At 40.8% G+C, this 7,434-nt stretch overlaps 1 long non-coding RNA gene across 1 annotated transcript; it reads right to left on the bottom strand.

The window, feature by feature from the left end:
• Nucleotides 1-1,864: 1,864 nt before the first annotated feature.
• LOC125386793 lies at nt 1,865-4,446 on the bottom strand. The gene is made up of 2 exons (XR_007227186.1): nt 3,713-4,446; nt 1,865-2,445 (listed from the first exon to the last, which is right to left on the bottom strand). It is a non-coding gene; the product is annotated as an uncharacterized LOC125386793 (long non-coding RNA).
• Nucleotides 4,447-7,434: the final 2,988 nt, after the last annotated feature.

Raw genomic sequence — 7,434 nt, forward strand, 5'->3', positions numbered from 1 at the left:
GTCCGACACTACCCATGCTGCTTGCAGCTGGGTGTCCATGAGGATCTCTCCACGTAAAAAAAAAAAAAAAAAAAGGGTATGCTGGTCTTAGGTATAGGATGCAGTTCGGCTTGTATCTTACCTAAACTAGCTTTCGAAACTTGACAAGCAGGACAGTTCTCAATGAATCGGCTAACGTACTTCGCCATCCCTTCGAACCAGTAATACTCGTATAGTCTCTTCAGCGTTTTCTCCCAACCTAAGTGCATAATTGACCGGTGCACATGGTTAATAACAGACTATCTAAAACATCTTGGGACTATAGGTACACAGAGAATCCTGCCTTTTCTTTGTATCCTACGGTGCAGAGTACCGAACCGTAATTCGTATGTATTCGAGATGTCTTCCGCGAGTCCATCGTTTTGCAATCCCTTGACGATTTCCAAGGTTTGAGAATCACAACGTTGTCCCGCTAATAGCCAATCTTCCGAAATTTCGGCCAGTCAACTATTTTCTCTTTGATTTTGTCGAATTTAATAGGGTCAACGCCTGTGGGGTTTCGCGACAAGAAATTTGTGAGCCGTCCGTTTACTTTCCCGATACATAATGTCAAAAATAAAAGTCTGCAAGTAAGCCCATCACCTATGGTCCCTGTCATTTAAATGTACTTTATCACTCGATGCTTTCAACGAGTTGCAATCCGTGACGACAAGAAATTCCCGTCCCTATAGATAGTGACAGAAATGTTTTACGGCGTTTACCATAGCTAATGTATTGAGTTCATAGGAGTGATATCTGGATTCCGCGGGGCTGGTTCTTTTACTGTAATACTCTATTACCTTGTTCTTACCTTCGGCTTGATGCGTCAAAATCACCCCGTAACTCTCCGAGCTAGCGTCAGTATGTAGTTCTATCGGGTAATTGGGGTTGAATATCGTTAGCACCGGCGCGTCGGTCAGGGCGGAAACTACCTGTTGTCTTATTTTCTCGTGTCTATCTGTCCAAGTTATATTTCTGTCATCTGAGATGAGCGCATACAGGGGCTTCATCGTCTGTGAGAATTTAGGGATGAATTTTCGGAAGTACGGAGCTAACCCTATGAACTGCCTGAACTGTTTAACGGTCGTTGGCGATAATAGTCACGCACGCCTTCTTCCGCGTAACTACTCGACTGAAGGACCGCCGACAGATTGATGGTCGATAAACTATTTAGATTAAGTCGACTCTCGTTTGTTATTTTCGAAAGAAGACGAACAACTGAATAAAATAGTTTCGAAAACTTGTTGTTGCTTTCTAAAGCGCAACGCTGTATTTAATATCTCAAACTGTTGTGTTCTTAGAATTCCAATTTCTTAGTATAACCGAACTAGTAACGTTAACTAGCGTATCAGTGCGATTGGTAAATAAATTCCATTACATATTGTACTCATCGCAAACGGCCCTTTCTCTCGAAAAAATAAAGAAATAAAGTTTTAATAATTTTTAAAGTAACTTTATTCACAATGCGATTACAGTTTTATAACAAAATATTTTTTAGATAAAATAGGATATCAAAAAACTATTTGTTGTAGCTGTTATATATAGTTATAAAGGCTATATTATTTCTGTATCCATAAACAATCGTTCGCTCTTGTAACCTTTGACTCTGCTACGGTTGAAAGAATCACAACGAGTTACGGTGCCATCAATAGCAGACGACACTTACGGGTTTTCGCATTTCTCCTCTCACTATTAGCAGGAAATCACTTGCTCGTCCTTGGGCATGATATGCGAAGCCAGGTTGGTTTCAGCAGACAACACCGACGTAAGTAATCAGTTGGTTTGAAACATACATTCTTGCTTCCATATACGTTAATTTGTGGAATTAAATAATTATAACAAGAACGAATATTAATAATATAGTTTATTTATAATAACAAGAATATTAATAATATAATAAGAAGAAAATATTATAAACGATCATTCGCTGCTGTAACCTTTGATCCGCGTGCGGTTGAAAGAATCGCAACAGTTCCGTACATAGTTCCGATTATGTGACAGCAAAAAAATTGTTATCACGGATGATAATCAATGCGTACTAATTTCCCCTGAGCTAACGAATTTATCTGATTTGTAGTCAGTATAGGCAACTGCTCGGCGCACAGCCGACACTCGTCTGCGGGTATTAGCCGTCCTATTCGTTTTTCGCATGAGTCGCAACGAAGGACACGTGCGCGGCCTGAGACTCCGCAAATGCTATGATAATTTGCTTCTTCGTACATCCGTACGTCCGCTTCCATCATAAGTAAATTTCTGTAGCAAAATCCACAAAGTGAATAGTCGTTGGTGCGGTAGGCAGGTGCGACTCGTATCAAACAATAATATCTAGGTAGGTCAACATGGCGTGTCAGTTGTCTTGGAATTATCATATTCAAAACACCATAATTTGCTTGTACTTGTTCTCTGTTGCAAAGGTTGATGCACATTCTGTAAAGATAGAAAAATTTCGTATTATTTGCACGTTCGTGTATTCGTTGTCCTTAGTTTGCCCGTTTGTCGATCCGTCATTGTCTATTGCGATTATGAACTACTTACAATTTATTTATGGTGACATATTGTGGAATTTACTGATTGCAGCGCGCACACTTCCTGAGTTTCAATTGGGGTTTTCATATTCGTTGTCTTATCGTTTCTCCCTAACTCAAAGTGGCATGTTTTATAGTTGATTGATCTCGGCGCGCACATTTCGCGACTTCTCGTTGGTCTTTCACAGGCTCGTTGTTCTATTACTCCTATTTATCCAAAGTGGCATGTTACGTAATTAACTGCTTATGGCACGCGTATTTCACGAGATTCAATTAGTTTCACGTACTTGTTGCTTTCCCATCTCCCTATTCCATGTAACATGTGCAAGTTCCGTAAGCTGCGATCAGTTTTTTTACACGATCGTTACTTATTGTTTCAACTTCAGTTCTAGATTAATACGTTACATTGTAATTGACAGGCGTTTGCAGTTTCCGTTCATTATTATAATCGGTGCCCACGCGTTGCCGGTTCGCGAGTTTTCCTGATAGTATCTTTTTAATTTTGATTGGCAAATTAATACATAGTAAAAGTATCTGAGCGTGTTGTAATTGACAGGTTTCTATAATTCCCGTTTGTAATTATTATACGGTGTTCGGACGTTGGCAGTTCGCGAATTTCCCCCATCATATTATTTGAATTTTGGTTGTAGATTAATATTGTAAAAAGTGAAGATATCAGAACGTTTTGCGTCTTTATTCCCCTAAACGTTCTTTGCCTAATTCTATTATCCCCAGAGTAGTGTCTCGCATCATTCGCGAGTTATGACGAATTCTTACTCTGTCTCAAGTTACGGCTCGTGTTGAGCGCGAGACGCGACAAGAAGATTTCAACGAAATTCTCCAAGAAATTGCATTTTACAGATATGTGCGCACTTCGTGTAAAACATCCATGCGATGCATTCGGCATCGAAACAGAGTAAAAAGAGTGCTTAGTTGACAGGATATCCCTTATTCGAGCGGAAAAGCAACAGGTTTCAACGTATATCCCCATAAGATTGCACTTTACATTACAATGCGCGCTGCGATCAATAAATTTCACAATATGCCACCATGGATAAGATAGGATTAATAAAGCGATAAGAAAAATAACCGGAATTCACGAAACGCGCACACCGCGATCAGTAAAATCCACATTGCGTCGTTTTCAATAAAATGTTAAAGAAACTCACGTAAAATACTCGTTACGAATCGTTAAACACTTCAAGAAATTTCGTAGAGATACTTCGTTGTATCGAAGACTACGTAGGGATAGGTGTTGCGCGGTTCAGAGTTGGCGTAACATTGAGACGTCCGCTGATGCGCTCTGCCTTGCGCGCGCTCTCCCCACCACAGTACACAGTGCAGTAAGCAGCGAATGGGAGCTGAGGGACGATGATGTTCTCAGGTAAAGTCAGCAGAGGGAAGCAGCTGCGACGCGCCAAAGGGTCGAGTATCACCGCGAGCAGAGATAACCACGTGCCGAGAAGAGTTCGACTCATTATCAGCAAAACGTAAAACTGCAACGCTCGTTGGGAGATCGTATCAGCAGGTGGATGAAACCGTAACACACTTGGGAAGGAAATCAGCAGAAGCGAAGACTGTAGCGTCCGCAGAGATCACTACGTGCCGAAACTACGCGTTCTCGTGGGAATAAACCGTCACGAGGCAATTATCCCATGGTAGTTTTATTATAAATAGGAGTTGTCGCCTACAACAACAGTCAGTCATTAAGAAGTTAGTCACAATTATGTTCCGGAGCAATTACGGTCCATCAGATTCTGCAGTTACGCAATAAATATTAAGAGCCACTATCAATAACCACATACTCTCGTAATGCGATAGACAATATATTATATACAGGGTGGTTGGCAACTGCAGGATGGTGGTACAAGCGGAAAGGGGGTGATTCTACGCGAAAAAAGAAGTCGAAAATATAGAATAACAATTTTTCGTTTGAGGCTTTGTTTTCGAGAAAATCGACTTTGAATGTTCGCTCGGTACGCGTGCACTTTATCACGTCTCGTTATAACGGATCTCCCTGTAGATCGTTGTCTCGATGGATATTATTGCAGTTTAAGTTTGTTTCTGCCGTAACGGAAAATTAGGAATACATAATGAAATAATATGAAGTAATCATAAAGCTTATTACTACAAAAATTGCTGAAAATGTTGCCCATTCTGCCGAACACATACTTCTGCTCTTCTAATTAAATTTCTATGAACACTTTCAAAGTCGATTTTCTCGAAAACAAAGCCTCAAACGAAAAATTTTTATTCTATATTTTCGACTTCTTTCTTCGCGTAGAATCACTCCCTCTCCGCTTTTACCACCAGTTACCAACCACCCTGTATATGGATATATATATATATATACATGTGTATTGTAGTATCGCGAGGAAAAAACCTGGTTAGAAACAAACCAAAACATTGTCGTCTGACCTTCGGCTGTTGGTTTACATAAGAGAAAAACCTATTGACTAAAGTCACCTAGTCCTTGCGGCACGAAAACAGGACCGGATTAGGAAAAGGACAAAATAACGTTGATCGAGAAGTGAGATCGTTTTATCGAGAGGTCAGAGTTAGTCGAGATGCGGAGGAGTAGATTTGTATAGTTGAAAGAGTCAGCGGAGTTGCCTGAGTTGCTAGCGTTGTTGTGAGATTGGGTTGTTAGAGTTATAGAGTTGCGAGAGTGATTTGAGTAGAATAAGATTTTTGCGTTCAGTTCAAGTTGAACATTTATCGTTCTCTGTAAAATAAACCTCTGTTATTTTATTTATCTTAAATAAATAGCATTAGGAGAATTTTACAAATCTAAATTATCCTAATCCTATCCTTTCCGATACTACATTTTGGGGGCTCGTCCGGGATTGAAATCAGACCGAGAACGACACGTTTTACGGAACTACTCGTGCTGAAAAGAAAAGAGTTGAAAATGGCAAATTGTGAAGAAGAACAGTTTTCAAGTGAGGAAAATCCAACGCTGGAAGAATTAAGAAACAAGCTTGCACAGTTAAATCTACCAATATCTGGTGCAAGGACAGTGTTGGTTGCCAGGCTAAGTCGAGCATATAGTACTGGACAACCAAGTACTAAAGAGCCAGCAAACGGTAAAAAGACCACGGAGAAGCAAGGTTCAGGGGCAATACCAAAAACTAAGCGTGATCGAGACGAAGACGAAGATCTCGAGAAGCTTAGGACAAACAATTAAGAGAACGTCTTGCTAGTATGGGGCTAGAGACGAGAGGAAGAAAAGCTGAACTACATGTGAGACTACAAGCGGCGATGGAAGAAGAGAATACGTCGTCGGAAGAAGAGAGCGGCGACGAAAACGAAACTGAAGACGACGAAGGAGACGAAAGAATAAGCAAAAGGAACGTGCGAGGTGTATATCAGAAACCTGACAAATTCCGTAGGAAAATACGTAGGTATACAACAGTAAGTTTTCAGGATGTCCAAGACGCCTTAGAAGTTTTTACAGGCGAAAACAACGAAAATATTAATCAATGGTTCGAGGCGTTCGAAGAAACTGCAAGCATATGTAGGTGGAAAAGAACAAAAGGTACTTTATGCAAAAAAGTTGATGAACGGATCGGCAAAGATAATTGTGAATTATGAGTGCCATGCTAGAACTTGGTGCGAGTTAAAAGAAGGTCTGATAAGGGAGTTTTCGAACAAATTTAACATTTGGCAGATACACCGCAAACTGCAGGAAACAAAAAAAAAAAAAAAGAGAGAAAGAGACGACGAAGGATGTACAGCGTACATGTACCGAATGCTTGGTATAGCCAGTCAAATGAATATGGAAGAAGCAGCAAAGATAAGGTACATCATAGATGGAATAAGAGACAAAGAAGTCAATAAAACAATATTGTACGGGGCTAAATCAATAAAAGAGCTAAAAGAAAATCTTATCATCTATGAGGAACAAAAATCCCGTATAGCAGAGTCAACTATGAGACCGGTGAGAGCTAAGGACAATGGAAGATACAAGCAGTCGGAAGATGTAGCGAAGTATAAAAGGTGTTATAATTGCGGTGATGAAGAACACGTGTGTGCAGAGTGTCCGAACAAGTCGAGGGGACCTAAATGTTTCAAGTGTAGAGAATACGGATACATTGCATCGAGGTGCGACAATCTGAGCGAGTCCATTAAAGAGGTTGGTAGTGTGTTTCGATTGTTACCGACGAAGCGTGGTAAAGACGTGAAGATCGGAAATTTCGAACTGAGCGCGCTGGTAGACACCGGTAGCGAGTTAACCTTGATGCGGTATAATCAGTATGTAAGAATCGGAGCGCCCAAATTAAGTCGAGACATTATTGAATTTCACAGTATCGGGTCTAAAAGAAATTTTACGCTCGGGAAATTTCCGACGGATATTATTATAGACGGTGAATTGTATCATATAACGATACACGTAGTTTCGAACACTGCGATGCAACACTCGTTGTTGATAGGTACAGACTTCCTGGATACCGTCGAGATAAACATGAAGAGGGGAGATATCTCCATTAGTAGAATAAAAAACGAGAATTCCGATGGGTTTCCAGAGGTCCTTAAAGTATACATAGAGACGGGAGCGCGTGAGGTAGATCTATCTCGTGTCGAGAACGTGCAACACAAGCAGGCAGTTGTAGTTCCCACGAGTGCTTGTCTCAAGGACACCGTCGTAATGAACAAAATTTCGTTAGATGAATCGGTTGCGACAAACATAACCGCAATAGCGTCGGGTGGAAACGAGACGGACGGTTGCGATGAAGTTTTTGTAGGATGCACCGAGCATCGCGCGAATTGTAGAGTTGTACAAACAAATTCTGTCGCGAATTCTAAGAAACGAACCAAAAGCGAGAATGAGGCGGCTGCAAGAGAATTTGAGGTAGTGCGTAGACGAGCTATCAATCCGACCTCTTGTCGG

Source organism: Bombus terrestris, chromosome 17, assembly GCF_910591885.1.
Source record: "Bombus terrestris chromosome 17, iyBomTerr1.2, whole genome shotgun sequence".
NCBI lineage: Eukaryota > Metazoa > Arthropoda > Insecta > Hymenoptera > Apidae > Bombus > Bombus terrestris.